Here is a 27664-nt window from a genome sequence, read left to right as displayed (position 1 = left end):
GAATTTCCAACAAAAAATTTGTAATATGACAAACCAATACAAATGAAAACAGCAACTAACTGTGAAAAGATTACTGGACATAAAATTTACATAAATTATTCTGTGTATAATTAATTTTGATTTTGTATATAAGAGACCAACAGTGCAATTTCATCTACTTAGTCAGTTCACTTCTACAGTAAAAGAATTAACTCAAGTGTAGCATTTTCAGCTTATATAGGATATTATTAGCTAAAAAGCAGGTTTTAACAAACCTAATCTTCTGTAATGTTTAAAGATCCAAACTACACATACTAATGAATTAATCAGAGTGACCTAGCTAAACATGTTTGAACGTCCTTACCTGGGTGATCTGTAGTTTGTTTGATGAGCTGCAGGAACAACTCATTCACAAGTACATCTTTCTTCATACAGGTGTTCAATATGTTATGGGCTATCTGTTCTCTAGAGATGGTGGTCTCTGCAACTTCTACAATGAAAACGATTCCAGAATAATGACAAGGAAATGTTAATCTTTTTAGAGCTTGTATATTTTGGAAAGAACAAACATCACAAAAATAAAAAAACACAAACATGTGTTCTGTACATTAAATTCAGTGAAAAATAAGAACATGTTTAGAGATAAACTAAGCAATACAGTTAAAAACTAGTTATGGATGTTCAGAAATAACAGAAAGTTTATGACAGATAAATTACAAACACTTAAACATTTTTTATCATCTGGTCAGAATGAATCCCAAGAAATCATATCAATAAGATTTTCAGTAAGGACTGAATTTTTTAAAATACTCTAAAAAGAAAGTCATGCAAAAAAGTATTAATACCTAATTTATTTTCAGGCACATTGCACTACTGTATAAAAAACAAATAATAATAAAAAAAAACACTTTTTGGCACAATGAAAGATCAATTCTTTATTAATGGAATCAGCTGACCAGTGGCAGATTAGTAGGAGGGCAGACTAAGCTCTTACCCAGGGACCCCGAGACAAATGGGGGCCCCAAAACTTTTAGGCTAGAATACTGTATGTAAAGAGTGTTGTTGAAAAAAGAAAAATTCTAAGAAAGAAAATGCTTTTTTTTTAAAAGTTGGAATGCTATTTGAAATTTTATACCAGAAAAATATTATGCATGAGAGGGTCCCATATTATTCACTGTCCTGGGGCTCTAAGGTGTCTTAAGCTGCCACTGCAGCTGACTAGTTACAGTTTTGCAGTTATCATCATCAAGGTTTCTGTGACAATTTTCTTACGGTAAAATCTTAGGAAGTGCCCAATGAACGTTTCTAGCATTTAAACATTATATCAACCAATAAAATCACACACTGAAGAATAGCTCAATGAACGTTTGTTGCATTCAAGCATTATATATAACTTAAAATGTAAGTACAAGGGACCTATTGGTCCATCTAGTCCGTTCCAATCCACTATACTACAAACCACTACCATTCAAATATTTATCAATCATTCCCAACTCCCTAAATATTTACCATATCTGAAAGCAACCCATTCTAAAGGCCAATCACCATGTTAGAAAAATAAAACTGTCTTAGCTGAAAATGACCCCTACCCTGCCAAAATGTATACTTGTGTCTCCTAGTCTTACCACACTCACCATTAAATATGAAAAAAATGATGCATCAACACCATCAATTCCCTTAACAATTGTAAACACCTCAATGAGATCCCCTCTAACTCTTTTTTTTTTTCAAGAGAAGACAGTCTCAGAGATTTTAACTTTCCTCATATGACAACCCCTCTATCCCAGGTATCATTCTAGTAGCCCTCCTCTGAACTTTTCCAACAATTCAAAGTCCTTTTTAAAGAAGGGAACCAAAGACTGAACACAGTACTTCAAATGTGGTCTAACCAGTGATATATTCAATTAAATTATAAACTTTTTAGACTTGTATTCAGTATTTCTGTACATACAACCTCAAATCCTATTTGCCCTACAAGTAGCAACAGCACACTGCTTAGATGGCTATAGAGACTGATAAACTAGAACATCAATATCCTTTTCTTCCATAACACTGTTAAGGTTATTCCCATTAAAATTATCCTCATAATTCAAATTATATCTCACATGCATTTCTTTGAATTTATTATAATTAAAAGTCATCTGATATTTATTTGCTCAACTTAACAAATAATCCAAATCCGTATAGCCAGTAATACCCAATATATCAATACCATCAACAAATTTAAATAAACTATTGACCATCCCTTCATCTATATTATTGATGAAAAAAAAATAAAAAGCAAAGATCCTAAGACTGAGCCCTGAGGTATCCCCCACTTGTGACATTAATCCAGTTTAATTGAGCTACATTTATAACAACCCGTTTCCTTCTTTCATTCAGCCACCATCAAAAAAATTAAGAAGACAACTGAGAAGTCTTATAATCACTGGAATAATTTTTATCACCGCCCTGGAAAATAAGAATAACATTGGCCAACTTCTAATTTTCTGGCACCTGCCCACTATTCAAGGACTTACATAAAATAGTAGCAAGTGGCTCACATATCCAATTCTTTACCTCCTTTAAAACCCTTAAGGAAATATTATCTGGCCCATTCAATTTGTTTCTTAATAAGCTCACCATTAATGTGATCACTTTTTTTTATCTTTTTTTCCATCTAGCAAGTGTTCGGGATGAGGAATATTGCTCATAGTCATTAATAAAAACTGACAGAAATGTAAAATTTAATAACCCAGCCATATCATAATCAGGTATTAGCCTTCCTATATCATCCCTCAAAGGCCCTACCCACATCGTAACATTTTGCTAACTCTTAAAGTATTTAACCCTCATCAGTACATCTTTGAAAAGTTATGTTATTCAACATCTGGAGTCCAACTGGACCCCAGTACAAAATTACCATTATAGTAAGCTCTGGATTGAAATTCCAAAACCCAATTGCATTACAACTTTTATTAGAGTTACCATGCAATGTGAACAACATACAAATATGTATTTTAGAGGAAATATGCTGATAAATCATGAAATTACATTGTTCCTCAGTATACCAAAAGTAGTATTAAACCATTCCTTACACAAACAGTGTATCAAGAAAATGACGAAGTCTTATTATATTCCTATATTCAAGTCATTATCCACCAATATATGATGAGTTTACCACAATAATGCAAAATTCAACTCAAAGCAAACTGAAAGTGTACATTGTGGGTCACCTTGGGTCTGACCAGACCCCAACACAAATGTATCCTTATAGTAGGTTATGGATTGAAAATCCAATAAGCAGGTCATTTACAACAATTATCAAACAAGGTTTCTATAAAATAGGGCATTATAAGCAGTCATCACAGAGAACACTTGTTGAGGAATGAGATGTGCATATGTGCTTACCATAATGATGTTATATGCAAACAAAAAATGATACGGTACTGCTTTGATGGATTATCCTCTATAACAACAGCCCATATAGCAAAATAAACATTTAGAAATTTGTTTCGTATGCTGTTGTGATAGTCAATGATAGTACGGGCTTCACATGGAGCCAAGATAAATATTAGACTATAGCTATGTACTCCATCTGCTTGTTTCAAAAACAATAGTACCATATTGATCCAGAGTTTCTGTTTGGTAATTACATGAATTGACATAAATTTATAATGTTATGTAAAAAGATATATAAACGAGAAAGAAATTGGGGGTTCATGTGTACCTCAAGTGTGCTGATGAGGGTTAAAGAAATCCTTACTATTAATTTTTACATTTTCAGCTATTTTCATATAGAATTACTAATTTCCTGTTTCACCAACTCTCTCTATCTTTTTTTTTCACTTGCAGCTATTCTTTTTTTCCTAATACGAAGATGTATATCTTAAATATTTAAAAAATTATCTCAATTTCATCAGAATCCCCAATTATATATTTTCCAATTCACAACAAATAATTCTTGTACCATTCTTTCAAAAATTTCCTTTGAGATTTGTAACTAAAATCTCATTATTTCTGATCTCCATATGCAGTAAAACATTAAACCTAACTGAGCAATGATCAACTGCACCCAGATGTTCCCCAATTTCCACCCACTCAAACATTTCTATATCAGAAGTTAACAATGAATATAAAGTAACTTTGTTGCTAGTAGGTTCCCTTAACCAATTCATGAAGAAACCCATCCTGAACAGTTTCTACAAACCTGTCTCCCTCATGTTTAAAATTTCTCAATCTATATGTCTGAAGTTAAAATCTTCTATAATTATAACTTCATTAACAGCTAAATTCTTTAACTGATTAAAGAATATGCATGACATAACTATACAATATGCTACTGCATGACATAACTCCAAGCAAAGCACTGGTCAAGCCTGCAACCACATACCATTTGCCAACAACCCTGAGTATGCTAAAATGGCTGAAAACACATCCACAGCTGAAGCTTCTATGTCAGACTCCTGCATTGTCATCAGGCTGTGAGACAACACTGACTTTGTAAATATCCAATAGGTGTGAGGGAATGTTTCTGTATTTCCATACTCTTGGCGTAATTTTTCAATCTTGCTTCTATTCAGTCTTAAGAAAGAAACAAAGTGTTATTACATCATACAAAATAACTAACTAGGATATTTTAATACTAGAAATGAAATGTGTTAACAAATAATTTCTTTATTCTTCAAGGTTAATTTAAATGACACACAACAGAACAAGGTGTAATATCACTGTTTGATTAATTTTAAACCTTAATGACTTACTAAAAAGATCTCAAGTTATCTAAGTTCTAGGAATCACCCTTCTGCTCAAATATTATTAATCTTCTTAACTTCATTACCTAGTTTTCAAGAGCATCCATTAACAGTTGGATTACTATCTGTAAGAAATAAGTTATTCTTACCACTGTCTAAGAAGTCTACCATATAGAATTTCACTTAAAAAATTATTGTCACTGCTGAAGAAATGGGGACTACAGTGGGATTTCACACCTGTTATTCATTAAATAACTTAACCCAAATAGTTGATCAGTAATAATAAACAGTGTGTCATAATTGCAATATGGAATTACACATGGGCCAATGTGTAGACCACATCTGTTTTATTCTATGTGTTTAGTGAAAGACGTATTGGTTACACATTAATGTGTATATTAATATATTTGTTATTCACCCCCTTGTACAATAGGCCCAAAAAATTTATATTTTACGGGGATTGTGCTGTTTGGGTTTGACAGTACTACACATGGTTAATTTTGACATGAAATATAAACCTCCGAAGAATGAACATTAAAAAAAATCTGGTTCGAAGTTGTTGTTTTTTTATTAAGATACTCAAGAAACTTGCTGTAATGTGAAACTAGCTCATATTATAACTTAAGAACAACTGTACAAACACAAAATTTACATTATGTCGAACTAAAAACCATAAGTAGCAGTAGTGCTAATGTTTGTTGTTTAGCACAAAGCTACACAATGGGCTATCTGTGTTGTGCCCACCACAAACACAGAAATCCCATTCATAGTGTTATAAGCCCTCAAAATTCCCACTGAGTCAAAATGGGCAAGAGCTAATGTCATATCCATTTGAAATAGTACTGAGCCAACTATAGTAAACGTGCTTACCAAACAAAGACAATTACAGTAATCTATTCTAAAACATATCCAACAACAATTTTCAAATTAATATCTTTAACCACCAGAAACTATTTTTATAATTCCATTATCTCTGCAAAGCTGAGTGAAAAATCATATATTGCCAATACTCCCATTTACAATGGGAAATATACACTGCCAATACTCCCATTTACAATGGGAAATATACACTGCCAATACTCCCATCTACAATGGGAAACACGTACTGCCAATACTCCCATCTACAATGGGAAACACGTACTGCCAATACTCCCATCTACAATGGGAAACACGTACTGCCAATACTCCCATCTACAATGGGAAACACGTACTGCCAATACTCCCATCTACAATGGGAAACACGTACTGCCAATACTCCCATCTACAATGGGAAACACATACTGCCAATACTCCCACATGCAATGAGAATCATATACAACCAATACTCCCACATGCAATGAGAATCACTATACAACCAATACTCCCACATGCAATGAGAATCATATTCTATCAATACTCCCACATGCAATGAGAATCATATACAACCAATACTCCCACATGCAATGAGAATCATATACAACCAACACTTCCATATGCAATGAGAATTGTATACAACCAATACTCCCACATGCAATGAAAATCATATACAACAAATACTCCCACATGCAATGAAAATAATATACAACCAATACTACCACATGCAATGAGAATCATATTCTACCAATATTCCCACATGCAATGAGAATCATATTCTACCAACACTTCCATATGCAATGAGAATTGTATACAACCAATACTCCCACATTCAATAAGAATTGTATACAACCAATATTCCCACATGCAATGAAAATCATATACAACAAATACTCCCACATGCAATGAAAATAATATACAACCAATACTCCCACATGCAACGAGAATCATATACAACCAATACTCCCATATGCAATGAGAATCATATACAACCAATACTCCCATATGCAATGAGAATCATATTCTACTAACACTTCCGTCTACACAAATGTTTTAAGTCTGAAGACTAAAATACAGGCTATGAACTATGATGTTGTAAATTTTTAAAATATCATTAAAGGTTTTTTTCAAGAGTATCCATCAACTCCTTGTTCAATGACAATGAGCAACAATTGTTTACTTACCTACGTAAAGTACTTTTGAAGATGTTTAAATGCTCTTCTTGAGGTTTCTGCAAGATTCCACTCTCCACTAAAACCTGTCTACATTTAATTACATCTTGATGAAGCTTCTTTCTGTCCTCAAAGGTCAGTTTCACCTGAAAGTTTTGATTTCACATATGTCATGTGGTTATACTGAATATACAAATATGGCCATCTCTCAAAAGATTCAACACAAAAACCTCAAGATCATTTAATCATAATTAAAACGAACAAGATGTAATCACTAGTTTTTTTCTCTGTAAAAATTCCACGCCAAACATTTACAAAAACATTTGTAAACTTACTTTTCAATTAACTAAAACTTGAACGTTGGGTATTAACATTCAGGAGAAAAATACAAGTCTTAGAACAATCTGACAGTCACTAACATATTACAAGAAATTTGTGAATTAATCTAGAATATTTAGTGTTTTACAGAACTTCCTACTTACCCTTCTTCCTAACTCATACATAGGTTTCAACCATGAGGCATGAGCAGGAGAATAGCTAGCAATGAGACTTGCAATCTCATGTTTCTCAGACGTTTCAAAACTCAGGCACTTGTGCAAGTCTGGAATACTTTTAAGGAGATTTATGCTGATAATGTTATCACTGGGATCCACCAGTACCGATTCTAGGTCACAATAACGATACCCATTCAAGATGCTTTTGTTTTCAGCCTTCACTATCAGGATTCCCTCAGCGTTCACTCCAAGCAATAGCTCATGTCCTTTAAATAAAGTTTTTTATCAACACACCTAAAAGTATCAACACCTTCTAAAGCAGTATCATTAACACAATTTAGTAGCAATTTTATATGAAACTGATCAAAAACCATAGTACAAATGTTCAATAGTAATTTTGTACAAACATGATAAAAAAACCTTAACAAAAACTGAAATTACCTTGGATGTTAAAGCACTAAGATGTTCAACTTACCATAAATAAGATAACCCTTATAGACAACAGGAAAGAGGGCAGTTCCATAGAGAGGATACTGCATAACCACAGAAAGATACCACACCTTAGCTACAACTTCTGATTTCCCACTTCCATAAATCTGTAAATAAAAAAGTAGTATGAACAACTTTCAAAACATAAAGTGTTTTCCTCTCATTTTTCTCAATGTAAATTTAAATCTTTAGTTAAATACATCTCACCAAACAGACTAATATTACAACCTATATTTCCCTGTAGTTTCATGCTAATTTTTAAATTATTAAACATAATGCAAGAACAGTTGCTGTATGAAACTTAGTTAAAAATATAACAACTTGTACAGGAATGTTGCAAGTATACACACTTTTTGTTTTATTAATTAAGAGAAACACTACCATTCAGTGCGAGGGTGTCTTAAAGTTATTAAGAACTAAAATTAAATCTTACATGTATTACATATTAACAAATTCATCCTTAAAGAACAATTAGTACTTATCAGAAAAATTTGCTACCATATGAAAAACTATTTACTGCAAAATGGCAACCCACTGCCAAGTTTTAAGAATTTTATTAAATGACAAACTGCTGCCTGATAAACCTGGTTACTAGTAGTTTAATAAAGTGATTGGTGCATAAAAAACAAAACAAAACCTTAATATTGCTTACAAAGTGTACAAGCTCTAATTTAAACTACAAATAAACAATCTCATTTAGTTCTAATTTTAGAGTCCTTTAACTTCTAGAAAGTTATACATTATTATGGAAGGCTAAGCTTTCTGAAATTATGCATGCTTTGAAATTGTGTAAGAAGAACAAAAAAATGTAAAGAGTAAATAAAGTATAAATCATTTTACCTGATGAGCTTCTGCAATATCTTTAACCCACTCCGAAGACGTCTTTGTTTTACAGATTCTTTGACTTAGATACCTTTCAACATCAGCATAACTAATTACAGGATAAGGGAAAAAAATACCATTAAATATGATGAAAAATTATTGGTTTTAGCCTTCCTACTCACAAATCATATTTGAGATGAGAGTTGCATCACAAAAAATGTATTGTATGAAAAGCTTTGTTATTAGCAAGAATATTTCATGGGTATTTTGTAAGTGAAATATTACTGTTTAAATATAAAAATCATACTAATTTTATATCTAGATATTAAACTGTAACTTTACAACTGTGACTCCTACCAACTTTTCTAAAGACCTGTTCATCTAAAAACAGCTGTTATTCTAGGGTAGGAAGATGTAATAAAATAATTAAACATACTCTACATTAGGGATAAATCTGACACCTACCCACTTTTCTAAAGACCTGTTCATCTAAAAACAGCTGTTATTCTAGGGTAGGAAGATGTAATAAAATAATTAAACATACCCTACATTAGGGATAAATCTGACTCCTACCCACTTTTCTAAAGACCTGTTCATCTAAAAACAACTGTTATTCTAGGGTAGGTAGATGTAACAAAATAATTAAACATACCCTACATTAGGGATAAATCTGACTCCTACCCACTTTTCTAAAGACCTGTTCATCTAAAAACAGCTGTTATTCTAGGGTAGGAAGATGTAATAAAATAATTAAACATACTCTACATTAGGGATAAATCTGACTCCTACCCACCTTTCTAGGGACCTGTTCACTCCATTCTTAGGTTCCCCCATATCTATTTCAGCCTGGAGTCCAGCTAACTGCAGGGCTACTTTCTCTGTCAACGGATACTTGTCCTCCTTTTAAATAAAATGTTTTCTTTCAACTAACAACTAAATGTTAGGAGAAAATCAACAAAGTGTAGGAAGAAAAATACTAAATTGGTGTCATCTTAAAGCAACTACTGATTTGAGCTAAAACGGTTTTCCAACCGAAAAGGTATGTAACTTTCAAGGATTAATGTAATGGAAAGACACACATTTTTATAAATATCCACAGAATTAATCTGTTTGCAATTATTATTATTATTACAGTTCCATTCAGTTAACCTAACCACCACCATAATAGGAGACACACAAGAGTACAAAACATATATATACTTTTTGTGCATATGGTAAAAACTGTCGGGTTTGTTGGTGTTGCAAGTTTATTATAAGCTTATAAATACAGAAAGTTGACTATGTAACATTAAAAAAGCTTTTCAGCCTCACCACATCATTATAACCCATGTTGGCACATGTGATCATTTGATAACCCTGCAATGTAGTCACAATTGCAAAAGTTTCCATCCTAACACTGTCATGTCCAAAACACACCCCTCTTTCATTCTGGCTTTACATAATCCATTTAATGTAAGAGGACAGTGGTTTCCCAGCACCCATTTCAATGTCTGGTCACAAAGAAATCCACAAGTAGTGTATCTGGCAACTTGACTAGTATGTCTTCATATAAAATAACATTAATATTTATTTCATTCTCAAGCTGCTTGAGGTATATGATGGATGAACAGATATGTCTTGGAAACAACTTATGTACAAATAACTTGTATTCCTTTTCCAGACAAAGATCATTCTTGATTATGTTGCATAACTGTGTCTAGAACACATGGATGGATTTAGTAACTGACCTTAATATTTATGGATTCTCATCTATTACAAGACACCACATTTTGCTTACCACAGCTAGGGTACGATTTGTAGCAGGTCTGTTTCTGGATGGTTCTGGTGCCTCAAGTTGATCCATATGCTTTTGTTGTCAAATTACATTAAGTACAGGGAATACCACCTTCTTTGAAATTCTAAATTCCCAATATGAACACCTTTAAGATATGAATGATGAATATTTTGCATTGAAAATGGCTGTTTCATACCCTTCCCAAAAGAAATCAATTTTCAGCGGCATCATACTATGTATGGAATGCTCAGTAATGTCAAAATGTTGTTCTGGTACATGTTATTCCGTCATTACTCTATATTGGCTGTGGCTGTGATGTGACTTGCTGATTTGCATATTCAAAATCGTTTTAATGTAACATACTAAACTCTGTATAATGTTCATTCTTAAACACAGAGTATAAAACTATCTCTTTAATCTTAATCTTGAGTAGTTTTTATAAAACACAAAGAATACACTTTTACATTTACTCCAATATTTGATCCAGTCTAGATATCAAGCTTAAAAGTTTTGACATATCTTACCAAGAATTTAACTGTAAAATATTATTTAATATACCTTAACCACACTATGTACTGCTTGTGCATATAACAAATTAACTTCTACAGGATCTTGTGGAATTTCCTGGGTTCTACAGAAAAGCCTCCTACGAAAAAGGATGAAATTCTCTAATGAATCACATGTTGACTTTGATCCCTTTCTTGATAATGTTGCATACTTTGTTAATGAAAAAGAAGTCTGCTTACTCCTGAAATAAAAAGAAAAGTAAACAGAGTTATAAATATGTAAGGATTACCATTTACAAAAATAAAGACAAATTATGTTTATATCAACAACACTAGAGAAAGAAACAAAACATTAAACAGCTATAAAAAAACTCTGAAATTCTACCATCCAAGTGAAAAGCAAGGATTTCATAATGTGCTTCTGAGATAAATTTCCTGATTTTGTAGGAAAATGAAAAAAAAAAAAAGTTAAGTAACATATCATAATAAAGCAGATACACCTTAATCTTAACCTTAATACCTTCAGTACAGGCAATGTTTTAAACTAATCAAAATAACATGAACTGATAAATTCAAAGATGAATATGTTTGAATTTTTTTTTCTACAGAAAAAGACATACTTACAGTTCCATATGAGTGATAACATCTGCAAGATACTCATGTCCTTTAATAATATGTTCTCTGTTGTCTATTTTCTGAAAAAACAAAATAATTTACATCTTACTTGATATAATTCAATTCAGAATTTAATAATAATGAACAAAATCAAGTCATATTTTAATGAAACCACCACCTATACACACACACAGTATCATTAAATATTAAAAATTGTAGTGCACCATGGTTCAAAAAAAGGACATGCATGAAAGTATACATTAATGTCAATTTTTCAAGAAACTTTTCATTACCCCACAAGGTATAACCCTGCACCACCAGTTTAAGAACCACCGTTATAGGATAAGAGGTTGAATTAGAATTTTGATAAATTGTTTACACTTTGTTATCTGGAACAATTTATTGTTTTGAAAGGAAGCTTATTCTTAAAACCATTAAAATAGCACCAAAACGTTCAAGTTACAATCAAACAGTATAGCTCAGTAAAAACACAAACTTACGTTCTATTTATTCTGTGACATAAAACAAAAGCATCATTATAAAGTATCAGTAAACGTTTTTATGTCACCGAGTAAAACAATATGCTTACTTCGAAAAGAGCCCACCCTTCAACCGACTTCAGACCTATCTTAGAGGCCAACGTCTGAATAGCATCAGCAGCCGTACTCCTTGGATGAAATTCAATTGCTTTTGTTCTTAAATCCATGAAATAAAATCGGCACACCATGGTCTGTTTTTTTCGAATAGCCTAATACATTAAAATAAACACTTTGATAAGACTAGTTTTAAAACTATGTTCTTCATGCTAATTTTGTGACAAAGATATCTGTATATGTTTGATAATAATTTACCTAAGCTTTTAAATTCAAAATACATTGAATAATTGGTGGGATGATAAAAATAAACTACTTTTTCAACTGTGTATAATCTCCTTTAAACTGTATTATGCTATTTATAGATGCTTTGTTTTATAAATTTCAAAATGAGTTTACTATGAATTGTAACCTTTGGAACACACTTTAACTTTGAAACTCAGGGCTTATTCTAGCTAATCCGTTTTCTACAAATGAAATTGTTCTAAAGGAAAGATCTGATGCCTTACCCCCTCAAAACCATATTTATCTACAATATAGCATCTCATTAAATGAAATCACAAGTGCCTCGTATTAAAACCAACTCATATAAAACTCCCTCCTATTCACTTGATTAATATTAATGTCAGATTTCACACAGGTATACAAGTTAACATGAACCAAATAATTTCACCAGTTTTTTTTTTTTTTTATGAGATCATGATGTAACATGAAAGAAATAAGGTGATAAATCATGTGCCATTCCACATTGTTTGATCACACACACACACACAAAAAAAAAAGACTTGTTTTCATGTATTTTCAAACATATGATTAAGAACACCAACATTGTGACAAACTTACATTGATTTCCATTGAAGATGGAGGCAACTGACGAGTCATTGTTTTTTATTGTTCACAATGTCCAAGCACCACTGTGTGTACCATGCAAATGAGGAATTCTGTGAATTACCTTTCCTTAGAAATGATATGAAGTACTGAAACAAAAAGAAAATATATCAAACTATTTTATTTTGGTAAAACGAATGTTAAATTTCATACCAAATACAAACATACAGACACACAATTTACTAGGGAAAGAAGTCATTAGTAATTTATTTGCCTCATGTTGAAATTAACATTTTAAGCTACAGATAAACATTAAAAAAATTGTCATTTAACATCTCTGTCACAACCCATGAGACTAAACTTGACTCCATAAAGATGTTTTGATGTGTCATTTGTAACACTTCCTTGTTTTCATATTGTTTTTTAAACTTACCATCTTACTTCCAGCATTACATTTTTGTGTGATTTAGGATTTATCTACACAGTATTACAAACATAAGTCTTTTGTTCTGATTATTTAATATTCAAATTGCTGTGTGCATCTCAAATTTTTAACTGATATATAGTAAATTAATATCTTATTACATTTTAAGCAGACTCTAGTAAAGCTTGTTCTTTCCTTCTTAGTTCATTGTAAAATAGGTGATCATCATACTTTTCACTTCAAAGATTTTTGTAAAGCAAAGTAAGGAAACAAATACCATTTGCTTATATAATTCTAAAAGTCTATATGCTTTTTTGCCAGCATCATGCTAATCCGTGAAGTGGAAGTTTTGGAAACACTGCTCTAAAGTGTACTTTATTTCTAAATAGATATGTTTTTGCAAAAGATCAACTAAAATATAACAATTACAATCCTTCAAGGAAAACACTTCTAATTAAATATTTCTTATACCTTGAACAGGGTTTTGCTTGGGTGAAAGGCCACTACAGAAAGACAGAGAAGAACCCAGCCACGCAAGATTGCATCTTCACAAGGATTATTTGTAATCTGTCTAATTAACTGGACAAATATCTCATCCCTCAGCTCATCTCTGTCAATTCCATAAGAAATAATGGTCTGAATTGTCTGTATTTCACTGCCATTCTTCAAATCTCCACGTAGATATTTACATAAATCCTGCCACAAAAAACTTGTCTTATCCAAAGAGTATAACAGTTCAGTTAATAATAGTAAATTTATTGATTTTATTAGTTTCACAAAGAAAATAAAGATTTATCAACATGCTTCCAATTGGTCAGTAATAGAGTCTAAAATATTCATGATATGAAATTTTAAAAGTTAAAAATTTGGACTATTTATACATGTTAAAACCTCTTCTTGGATGTTTAAAAAATGTATGGATATGTTAGAATATAAACCACTGGTTTCCAAACTTTTTTTCACTGATAACACGTTAACCGACTTACCTTGATTAGCAGGACACCCCAACTGCCACATACAATATTGTTTTGTATTAGTTTTTTTTTTTTTTATGTTCTTAATTATTCTTCATTTGATGAAACTCTTGCAACACCCCTAGCAACCCCCATGACACACAGTTTGGAAAACACTGATATAAACTAATACTGAGAATTACTAGCTTTTATTTTCCAAGAGAAAAACAACAACATTCTTCAACAGGTTCTAAAATATGCAAAAAAGTATAACAAATGTTATATATGTATGACAGTTTGTTTTATAATCTTACCTTAAATATAGTGCAGGCAATAGAAATATTTTCAAAGTCATAAATATGAATGTGTGAGGTAGGTATCGAACAACTACTGGTGTATGTCACCATCTCATATTTAGGAACAACACTATCTGAAGACTTTCTTCTCCGAGTCAACGTTCGCATCACAGTACCACTTACGTCACGCAGATGGTCATTAAAGTATTTCTCAGCAAACTCTATCATGTCATAATATCCTTCAACCTCATCTTCTTGACGTCCTTTTTCTTGGGCATCTATTTCATTCAATCTTTTTTCTACTCTTTGTTTCCTCCTAACAGATATTAAGAAGACAATTTCAGTTTTAGTCAAAACAAGAAAAATTTAAACTTAGATAAATATCCTTTCCAAAAAAAACTTATCTTCTTCAACATATTCCTTTTCCTATTAGTTAAACCTTCTTTTTCTTTAGTTTTCTAAAGCATAACTTTAATGCTACAAAAGTCAAAATTACATATCAAACTGAATACCTGATTTCACGTTCTGGATCTTCACTTTTCTGAACTTGTTCAATAATAGATTTCTTTTGACATTCCACTTCTTTCTGCTTCCAGTCAGTAATATTCTATAATGAATAAATTTAACACATTCATAATCAATGTAAGTTATCAAATAAACTTGAATGAGCAAAGATATTTCATGAGACCACAGTACTGGATACACAATTACAATGTGTACTGACATAAGACGTCCAAGGAGGAGATAGATGGCAAGGTGTACGCATCTGAAGTTAATATGAAACTAGTAATACAACACAACTGTTCAGTACTGTACAAGCCAGTTTGAACTATCCAAAAGTTCAAACTCATTGTAAGAAGATGTCATCCATTTCATACCATAAAAGTAGTATTCTGTAACAATTAAATGCAAGTTGAAACTAAATATTCATCCACGTACAAAGATAGATTTTATAAGTTTTACTAACAACATAAATTTTGCATTCTAACACTTTTAAGTCAAGCACTTATGTATATACAACAAAATTCAGGACTTTTATAACTAAGATTACAGAAATAAAAAAGTACCTAATAGAAATAACTTTCATATAAAAGTACACTTTCTTTCTCTAATATAATCTGTTAAATCAATAGATATACTATGTATCTTTCAGGAAAAAATTATCCATTTCACTCAAACAACAGCAAAAAATTATTGCTTATTTGCTATATTCTACATATGTTTCTCTGTAATGGTTACTAAAACTTAATTTTCAATCATGCAGTACAAGATTCAGGAAATACAGCACTATTACTAAAATGTGTTAAGAAATGTTATAATTTAAATCAGTCATTAAATTAGCCACGATACAAATAACACAAATATAAAATAGGCCCAACCACGCCAGAAGAAATGCTACACATGCTAATAGTGTCCTGGTCATGCTGTGGAAGGAATGCTAGAAACATATTATAGAGATCCTACTACACTGTAGAGGAAATGCTATCATTCTCCTAGTGATGCTGAGGAAAGAATGCTACAAATACTAAAAGTGCCCAGACATGCTGCAAACGAATTGATACAGATACTAATAACATTCCAGTTTTGGTGTGTAAGAAATGATACAGTGTTTCAAGCATGTTATTAAAGAAACATTGCACAAACCAAGCCGAGTCATAATACACGTACCCATCACATTGTGACTGAATATAAACAGTATCGAAAGTAACATGTGCCATAAAAATAGTGTACCAATCATGCTATAGCAGAATTATTAAATAGACTTTTCATCACTCAATATGTTATAATCATATTATTGTATACTGTGTAATTGTTGGCATGAACGACTGAGTGATTAACATATCCAGTTACTGTTAGTGTCACTGAATATGCCATCATTAAAGTACTGTAATTGGAACACGCAACTGACTGACTTACTGGGCTGCAGGTAATAACTGGCACTTGTGTCTCATATAAAATTGAAGGAGGTGAAGCACCCGGTGGGTTATGTTTGTAATCAAAACTTAATATTGGCTCAGGTTGTTGGCATTTTACCACTTCCTTTGGTAGTTCAAGGGACATCTGACAAAATACAACCATTATGAGGAAGAGCTGAAACAGCATCTCTAAAGGCTCTACTACCTTAAAAAAAAACTTTATTTTTTCATTCTAAACAGCCTATGTTATTTGATTACTAATACACTGATATCACAAACACTCCACAAACCCATGGTTATAAAGCTTTAAGACAACCAGACCATTCCATATAACGAGTAACCTTTTAATCTTGGATATTTTTATAAAGTAATAAATAACTTACACCATTCTTACCTAAACAAACTTTTACTGAAATACTCCACAATTTTTAAATGTTCATGACTGTTTCGTTCATTTTATATCGACATCCTAACCAAATTGTTTTGAAAGATATAATTAATGTGTCTTCTGTTGAAATCATTTCTATTACAGTTTTAAAGTTCATAACTTCAGAAGATTTTATAAACGTTTGTCCTGCTTGAATACCTAAAATAAATTCTGTTTGATTTCAAAATAATGTTAATCATTTGTCTTTATTTCATTCAATTTTTGACAACTACTGAATGTTCTGAAAATCTTCAAAATATAAATAAATAAATAAGGTAAATAAGGATGTTTGGTTAAATTCCAAAAACCTTTATATACACACAGCCCATTTTTTAAATTTAATTTAATTTCTCAATAACATTAATCATCACAAAAGTTTATTTTTATCTTTCAAAAAGTAAATTTTTTCCACTTTGACATGATGTCACTTGAAAAATATATTGTATTAAAAGCAATTACCTCATCAACATCCTTCAAAAGAGCATCCATTTGGTCACTGATCTCAGTCATCAATTCATCCACTGTCACTTCTTGCTGTTGCACTGAACTCAAGAAAGAGAACATCTCGTCTAAGTCAAGAACATCTGAAGCTTCTTGTGCTCGTTGAACATTCTTCTCCACCAGAGAAGTTATGGTCACTAGCTCATCTTGAGTTTCTCTGTTTGTTTGAAACAGTCAGACAATGATAATAAGTGTATAGATATACTGTGAATAATTTGTATCATCACACTGTATGCAATACAATACTGTCTTCTAGAATATTCTTAGTTAAGAGTTATCCAGATTAAGTAATTAGCACACAGAATCACCTACAAAAGTAGTAATATTTTCAAAATGAGACCCAAAACTCGAGCCTGAAGAAAAATAGTCAACTATTTGAAAGCTCTCAAGTTTTGGGTCTCATTTTGAAAATATTACAACTTAGTTAATAGTAATAAGCAATTCACAACAGAGCCTGCAAATTTTCATTCTATAATATACATGTTTAAGTGGAGAAATGCAGATTCTTATTCTATAACAGATGTTCAACACTTTACACCTTAATATAACAAAGATCTCCAAATAGTACTGAGTACTGATTTTATCTTAAATAACTGTTGTAATCATGTCTCTTTAAACTTTCTAGTTTTGACAGACTAGTTGTTAAGTATTTGAAAATAATTATGGCTTTCTTTACGTATACTTTCTTCACTCATTTATTTACACAATTGAGAACATATTTCTTAAAAAACCCAAGATGTTGGCAAAGAAGAAAAAGAACTGCTATAAAGAAAAGTTTATGCTAGTGTACTTAACATTAGACAAATTGAAATATTAACTAACTTCATTGCTTTCTCCAGAGCTTTTCTTTCTTCTTCTTCCAAGCTCTGACGTTCAGCTTCAAGCCTAAGTCGTTCTTCTTCTTCGAGTTGTTTTCTACGCTCCTCTTCCTCTTGTCGCTTCATCTCTCGTAAGGTTGCAGCCACTTCTCGAGCAAACATTCCACGCACATAAGCCTGAAAGGACAATACTATATATATTTATATAACTTCTTAAAAAGAATTAATTATTGAAGAAAGAAACTTTTACTGACAAATGCTTTATTAAACAAACTATTGACAAAATGGCATAGAAAAAAAAGAAAATAGTAGGTTATTGAAACAGATTACATGGAGTGGTAAACAAGACTTATTTTTTGAAGTAGAAATTCCAACTTCCAAAATGGTTAAAAAAGTTAGTCAAAAAAGTAAGCAACTAATGAACAAAAGGTTTTAAAAGTTTATGAAAACACTGTTATATCAGAACTGACATGTAAATGGAGCAAACCGAGATTAAATCTTATAGACAATGTATTCCTACCATATCTTAAGTCCTATCTCCTTGTACTTAAAGTCCAAAATACAATTTACAATTTCCTATATACAATTTTAACTTGATATTATTTGTCATCATTGCTTCATTTCTCTACACCTGATGTTCTTAGTTTATGTAAACATATTCAAGATGCATCTTATGTATCCACAAGCTTTCCTTAGTGCATAGCATTTTTTTGCTATCTGCACTCCCCAAGATGTTGAAGTGTTTAGGAGTGAAATTTCTATCACAGTCCTCTAAACAGTGGCGAAGGATGGATGACTGATTATTATTTTATTTTTTCGCATGCTCTTTAATATGTGAGTTCAAACAACGTATTGTAAAGCTCACATAACCAAAGTTACACTTTGGACACATAAATTTATATATGACGTAAGAGTGATGCATTTAAATATAAAGACAGGATTCCTATAACTCATTGCCCGTACATCATATATAAATTTACATGCCCAAAGTGTAATTTTGGCTACGTAGGCTCTACAATACGTTGTTTGAGCTCGCGTATTAAAGAGCATGCACAAACACAGCAAAATTCAGTGGTCCATCCTTTTCCACTTTTTTAGAGGACTGTGACATAAATGTCACTCCTAAACACTTCAACATCTTGGGAGTGCAGATATCAAAGAAATGCTATGCACTAAGGAAAGCTTGTGGATACACAAGATATATTAAATGTTAATCAAACAGCTTCACCTTTGCTCCTGAAACTGTAAACATATTCATCACAAAGTTAGGAATGTTTTTACATTTTTCTTCCTTAAGATGTGAAATGTGAGTGTGTGTCTGTCTGTATAGAAACACACACACACACACAGGTTAAACCTCTCCAATATGAAAAATCTCTTACTCCCAAAACTCACTTGTATTGTTACAGCAGCACGTCTCATACGTAGGAAATACAATCTTTGTCGACGACCACTGAAATGCCTCTGTATTACCAAAGCAGCTGTTCTTTGTTGTAAGAATGCTAAACAAAAGATTTTAATACCAACATATTTCAAAAAAGTTTAAAATTAATTCAAAGCCATCCAAATTTTAAAATGAAAGTAATCAATTTATCTTAAGCCACAATAAAACTAAAGAGAAATCATATAAACATATATAAGTATAACAATTTAATCCATTTATAAGAAATTATGTTAAAATACTTAAATCAATTTTGACATGTTTGTTGAACCTTTTGCAGTGTTTAATTACAAAATATTAAATAACTTTTCTTACCTCTTCTCTGAATGAAACCACGCCATACTTTTTGAATGATAGTTGCCATAGTTTTGGTAAGGGCCTTTCTTTGGTCTTCCAAAGGGTCATACACTGAGATTCTTAGAAAGACCTAGAACAGTTCAAATTAATATATTTTAGAGAATCAAATATTGCAAGAAAAGAATAACTTAACCATGAAACTTATTCATATGATAATTAACAGGTGAAAACTTCACAAATAATACAAATAACAAAACTGCTAATCATTTACTTTTTCCTAAATACAAAAAAAAAGGTTCCTTTGCAAATTTGTTGTTTTCTTTATCAAAAATTATAAGCATGATATCTTGTTAAACTAAGTTACATCAAAACACTTGTATTTACTTATTCTTTATAAACATATACATATAATCTTGAACTTCTGGTTTAACAATACAGTCACACACCACTACCACAGACCTTTGTTTTTCCTATCTGCCATTCCATCTCTGGCATCTTTAAAGATTTAAGTATGGTTGCTACTGCTTGTCGGGGGTCTTCTGAGAGTACAACTTGAGGGACAAGACATTGGTAATTACGAATAAAATCCGAAAATGGAAAGTGGACTGGAAAACCCTGAAATACAATACGGCACAAAATTACTCCCAAAACAAATACCCTAACATCACAACAAAATCTTAGAATTTTAAGTAACTTGCATATATATTTCTAAAATTAGAATATAAAAAAATTTAAAAAGAGAAAATGTTTTGGGTTTTTTAATAATAAAACAAAATTTAAAAATTCATTTTCAGATATATAATTTTCACACATTCATAGAAAATACAGTGCAAGATAGTTTTTTTCCCATCAACAAATAAAATTCTAGATATAAATCCTTAGATATAAGCGAATGAACGAAGAAAGGTTTACTCATAAGATGGATGCCAGAAAACAAAATATAAACACTCCAAATTATTTGAAGTAAATCAAATTTTAAAATTGACAAGACTGTTACCTCTTTTCTTATCCGAATAATATCCAACATCCCTAAATACTTCAACTGTGTCAAAACTTCTTTAGAATCATAATAATTTGGAGATTTTTTTGGGTTTGGTTTGATACATCTCACATACCTAAGAAAATCAAAATAGGAAAAAAAAAACAAATTTATCACAATGCTAAGAAATGGTCATGCTTTGACACTATTACAAAGAAGTGAAATAATAAAAATAGTTAAGACACTCTTGATATTTATTAAATGGATTTCTAACTAGTTCTAAGAAAAGAAAAATCCACAATTTAATAAACAGATGTCCATCATGAAAAATAAACTACTATATTTTATCAGTAATAACTACTCCAGAGTGCTAAAGTAAAAAAACAAATATACAATTTTTGCACAAAGTTATACTACAGATTATATGCTCATAGCCATCTCTAGTTTTGGGCTTGAACTAATAGACTAAAGGATGTGGGCTATCTACTGAGTATACCACAGTAAACTGAACACCAGATTTTAGCACTGTAAGTCCATATACTTATTGCTGCCCCACTGGGGGACGATAGACTAAAGAGAAGGCAGCTGGTCAACAGCACCACTGACAACTCATGGGCTACTCTCATCTGATTGATTTGTGGGATTTGACTGACATTCTTGTAGCCCAAAAATATAGAGTACATTTGTGAACCCTCAGATTCAAAGTCTAAGCAGGCTAACCACTAAGCTACGCTCAGTCAGAAAAAAAAAAATAATAACAATGGTACAAAAATACTACCAGTAAATGTATTGTGATTAGAAATATACAAAATATACAAATTTAAAAAAAAAACATACTTAAATGTACATCAATCAATATAGTAACTCAGTCACTGAGTAAGGTTAATACTTATGCTTAATAAAAAAAAAGATATGCTATTTGTTAAGGATTTCTTCTTAAATTCTCTTTACCATGGATCTGTACAATGTAGCACATCTACTAGGGTTGTTAGTTGGTAACGGAAAGCATCCGCTACAGTTGGACGACCTTTGGTAACAGTACGTGATATTGTACTTTTTCCATCTCCTAATGCAGCCACTTTTACTCCAAGAAGATCCTACATCGTGTATAACGTGTTTATGAGTTTTCAACAGGCCTTTCTAATCTTCCTCAAGATTTTAAATACATAATAAATTTTAATTTCAGTTACACATTTTTAAAGTATCACATATTTTAATAAACACAAAATAATTGTGCAATTTTTTTATATAAAAGCTGCTGAATTTCCTTCTAGAATACATTATATTCTGTGTACTTGATACTGTCGAAAAGGAAAGCCTAAAATCACATAGTTCAATTTCTTATATTTATATTTTTCAATATTTGATTCTTTAGCTTTCTATTGGAATACAATACCCTGAGAATACAAGTTTAAGAAAAGTTGACATTTTCCTAATCTGAAAATGTGTTTCTAATAGACACCTTCTCACACAGAATAGCTATTTCCCTTGTGTATCTGCCTATGATACTTGCATGTCACTAGCCTTGAGCTAACTCCCACCTAAATTCATGTGTTTAATGTGAGCTGTGCTGGTACATGATGATGTTGTTATGCAACAATAGCCCTCCATCAATAGAAGGTTGAGACCAGCCCTCTACCAACAGGAGAGGACACAATTTCCATGCACAGTAATTCCCTCTGTGCACTTGCACTTGTGATAACTTCATTCTTAGTCAAAGTGAGGAGAAAAAAGGTACACTGGGAGTGGAGAAGCAGGTAGGAATTTGTGAGGAAATGAGTAGCTATCAGAAATGCAATTTTCAAATTAGGAGACAGTTAACTTCTGAAACAATAACTCTGCTCTGTACACAGAAATGCTACAGAAGTGGTGGAGGGGTCAGTGCAAAAATTTACCTAGAGAGCTCCTTTCAGAAAGTGTCTGAAGGAAAGTTCCATGGAGTGTAACACCTGATGGCAGGGGCTCTATAGGGTCATACTCATGGAAGACTGCATCATGTCTCGACCAGGGTATATTCTTCATCTGTAATCAAATGGTGAGAAGCCAAAAAAGCCCAAATTGTTGTAGGAATGGGAAGAATTCGAACATGGCCAACTGAGCACCTGTACACAAGCAGCCAGTGAGCCAATACGTGTAGTATAGTTAGGGCACCATCAAACTGTTTGACAGTTCTCATCTCAACTCTATTAGACAGATTCTGACTGCAGTAGGAGAGCACAGTAGCTGTTTGAGGAGTGGCCCATACTATACTGACAGTGTCACCACTGCCTCACTGTATCATGCTAAACTCAACTGGTGAGGATTTTCCATGATCCACCACCCAGTGACTAAAAACTGGTAAATGGCAAGGATCTCCCATGCTCTGTTTAAAGAAAAATGAGAAAAGTTTGCATTGAGGATATCCAAAGAAGTGCCCAGATCCACATTCAACCACCAACCAGAAAGGTCTTTTACTGGAGACGGTGCAATGAGTGATTGAGAAACTATTTTAAAAGCCAGCAAGCTCAGTGGGCAGTCACTTTCCTGGTGCTGGCTTTTTCCATGATAGTAAATGAAATTGGTACAGTCTGGATCAGACAGTTCAGTAGATTTGTACACCACAAGTAGCCTTGAGGAACAAACATCCCATCTCACAGTGGGCACTGGTAGAGCGAGGGCAAATGGGCTGAACACTGTTACCCTGGTTTGCTGCAAATTTTGGGAAGTAAGCATACCCTGTATGGCATATGGCAACACCAGCCACCTGATTAGATCCTGATTGATGGAAGGAAGAAAAAGGAAAAATAAAACATATCCATCTCAAAAATGCTGGATTGATTGAAGAATGGTGATCAGGGGAAGTCAAAATCCTGTGGGCAATGAAACAGCAAGATGATGGAAATATCATGTGATGAGCATGTGAAGAATCATCCACATCTCATCTAAAGACTGGTGAAGGTGTGAAGCAAAAGAGGGAGTTAGGTGACAAATCTTATGCAAAGAAATGTTAAATAGCATAAAAGTATCCACATCCAGAAAAGAAGGTACCAACCAGAGGAGTTGATGGACCCATCCAGTAAGGGTAGTAGTAGGAGAGAGGACCCTTAAGAAGAGGAGTCTGAAGACAGTAACAAACGATGGCAGGGACCCTGAAAGGCAGCAGTCTGGGATAAGTGACACTGAATAGCCTGAACTGGACACAGGAGCTGAACTAGGTCTGAATGATAAGAGATGGAAGGGAGAAAAGAAGAGAAAGTAAAGTTACCTTCCCAAGAGACAGAAGTCTTAGGAAGGAGAGATCTGAAAACCCTTCTGGAGCATGATGAAGGACCTCAGATATGAGGTGTAGGGAGAGTATTTAATGTAGGATGGTGGTGAGATAAAGACATACACAAAAACTGGGCATTTGAGAGAGAAACAGAAGACAAGGTGGGGGGAGGGGGTCTGCTCCCCAAGCAGATAACAGATATTCCAAAGTCTGAGAATCTAGGAAGGGAAAGGAAGAATGGCTGTAACCTAGGACATGGGAATCAAGAAAACAAGGAAGACAAAGCATGGTGGTACGGGTGCAAAGTTGTTCAAGGAAGTAATCAGCATGATCCAGGATGTCAGGCAAGGGAGGAAGCATTATATAATCACAAGGGCTAGGATCATGGAGCAAAGAATGGGAGTAATCATAAGACACAGAAAATAAGAGAGAGAAAGAAACATACATGAAAAATCAAGTCATTAAACAGTGTGGGCAGTTGAAGATTTAATTTGACCAAAGCAATTTCAGGTGGAGAGAAAAGGTGATGAAATTCATCTTCCTCTTGTTCAACCTCAAACTGAGGGGAAGAGATGTTGACTGGATGGACAGGAATAGAAGGCCCAGCATGCAAAATATATCCCAGAACATGCTGTACATTGATTGTAACATCCTCCACAGCCAAAGAGCTTTCTGAAGCCACAGCAGAAATAGGGGCAGTGTGTGTAACATCATCATCTACATAGGACAAAGTTGAAGACACTGTCATTTGAGAATTCATGACATAAGAATAAAAGCTTTTAAAGAAAAGCCAAAGAAAACGAAAATCAAAAGTTTCATTAACAAATACAAATCTCAAATTGAGCTCAAAAGAGAAATTTTGAACACCTATACGTAATGGGTGCCAAGGAGAAGAATGAAGTGTAAGTACATAGAGGGAGTAACTGCGTATGGAGGTTGCATCATTCTTCTATTGGTGGAGGGCTATTGTTGCATGAAGTGCACCAGCACAGTTACCATTAAACATGTGAACTTAGGTGGGAGTTAACTCAAAGCTAGTGGCATGCAAATCTCATTGGAAGACGCATGAAAGAAATAGCATTTCTCTGTGCAGAGGTGAGTTACCATCTCAAAAAGCAAAATTTTAGCTATAACTTATTTTATTTTCATTAAAAGATAATGTCAATTTCAAAACTTTTCATTCTGAAATTTTTAATGACCTGGAAATTTGTAAGATCCTTAACTAAGGCACTGGAAGAAAACTGCATTAAATCAAACAGCTGATCTTGTTGTACATCTTTATTCTTCTCCAGAAATCCATCAACAGTATAAACAACTTCACCAGCATAATGATTAACTCCAAACTCAATATCCCATCGTCGACGGTCATCTCCTCGGACATAGTTTGGGTGAGAAGCAAATTCCTGATGTAACTTGTTCACGTAGCTAATGTCAGTACCCTTTTAATGAAAGCAGACATACCTTCTCACTTGATACAATAGTTTGATGCTTTGTCATTATTACTAGGATAGTGAAACAATATCTAAAAAATACAAACACTTCAAACAAATTTATTGTTCAAGCTTGCAATTTATTCTCAAAAGTCTAAACTAAAGCTTGTTTAAAGCAGAAATAATCTATTTGGTCAAAGAAATACCACAATCTATCAAAACAATGAATATTATGAATCTCAATTTACTTAGATTTAATAACCAACACCAATATGTTTTTCAACAGCTGCATGCGAGGAAAGCCATATTTTGAATACAGACACATAGACACTTAGCATAGAATTCAACTAATATTTCTGCTATGACTCAAGCCCACTTAAGTACAAAAATATCTGACAATCAGTTGTGACAGATAAAATATATATTTGGAATGCTAGTTTTAAATGCCTGTGGTCTAACTTTCAAATTGGACTTACTAGAATAGGATAACAAAAAAAAATAAAGTTGCTTTTATACATATTTCATCACATACAATAAACTAGATGATTCTTTCATTTTCCATTGTAATTTTACACCTTATCACAAGTAACATTTTAAAGAAAATTAACAGAGAATTATGTGACAACAATAAGAATGAAAAGTGTCTTCTAAAAACATCAACAAAAAATGTTACCTTTGGTATCCGACACTCTTCTGTTAACAGCCGAAGGATACATTTTGGGGCCTGTAAATGTAAACAGTCAGATCAATTCCAAACAAAAACACAGCTTAGCACTTGAAACAATAATAACTTTTATCAAGGATGCTTAGAATATTTCTAGTTAGAGACTCAAAACACTTTTAATATGAAATGTTGCAAAAATCCTAAGTCAGAAAAATCACTGTACATTTTATTCATATCATATTTCTGCATGATAAAATCCACATTAAAACACCACATAATATTAGTCATATAAAGTTATTAAATCTCTCATGAGAAACAGGAAAAATTACATGAAAATGATATTCCATTTGCAAAATAAACAAGCAAACTAGAGAAATTCTGAATGCACAAGAATTTTGTCAAACATCTATGACTAGCTTTATTCTAACTATTATTATTTAAAGTCTATCAGTAAACAATACATGATTCAACTGAAAAAAAAATTAACAAAAACTAGATTAAATAATTTGCTTTCTGTATGTTGGATATACAAGACTGTTTAGTATAGCTATTATTATTTAATTTATTTGTGAATTAATATTTAATGATTGTTGAGTTTTGCATAACAAGAGAGTTAAAAGCAATTATTTTAATTACAAGAGTTATGAAAAGTTTGGTTACGTAACTCTGTAAGAGTTGTACGTTGTGTTTGCAATTCATTGGTGTTGGGGTTATAGAAAATTCTAGAGGCCTCAGTGATAAACATATAAGTAGTAGTGACCAAACGAGTGGGAGTGGAGTAAAGGTAAAGTCAACTGAAAGAGAAGTTCTGTCAGAGAAAAGTTAGAAAACATGAAGTAGCCATTGTTGGAGAGAATAACCTTAATAGTTGATATTTTAAAGTGAGATTAACAGTTTGATAGAGATAAAGAGAATAATTTGTCTTGTCAAAGGGTGTTCCACACTAATTGAAACCGCCTGTGTGAACTTTGACAAAAAGAAGACAATTATTGGAAGTTCAGGATACAACTGTGGTAAACCATGAGCCAGCATAAGTGAATTATTCAATGATACTATTCTGATAAAAGTAGAGAAAAATAGCTCAGCTTGTCAACTGGATTCTAAAGCAATTGAAGTAACGTAAGTGGACTTTTGACAAGAAGAAGAGAACTGTATAGTGTTTAAGATACAACTATGATCTCCACAGTGTAAAGGATTTTTTGTACATACGTTTAACTTGTTTTGAATATATTATTTTGAAACACGTGGAGTACGTGCTGTCCATTTGTTGTTCGAGTTTATCACCAACAAGTCGCAGACACCTACTGTAGAAGAATCCTTGGCCCATATCCATAATTATATATATATATATATATATATATATATATATATATATATATATATATATATAATACATACTTATTATTATACTCTA

General features: G+C 32.4%; 1 pseudogene; it reads right to left on the bottom strand.

Moving 5' to 3' along the window:
• LOC106469518 overlaps window positions 1–27664 on the bottom strand; it is a 48073-nt pseudogene that overhangs the window by 14891 nt on the left and 5518 nt on the right.

The sequence above is a fragment of the Limulus polyphemus genome, unplaced genomic scaffold, assembly GCF_000517525.1.
Source record: "Limulus polyphemus unplaced genomic scaffold, Limulus_polyphemus-2.1.2 Scaffold3524, whole genome shotgun sequence".
NCBI lineage: Eukaryota > Metazoa > Arthropoda > Merostomata > Xiphosura > Limulidae > Limulus > Limulus polyphemus.
The sequence above is the reverse complement of the archived record's forward strand: the minus strand, read 5'-3'. Positions and strand labels throughout refer to the sequence as shown.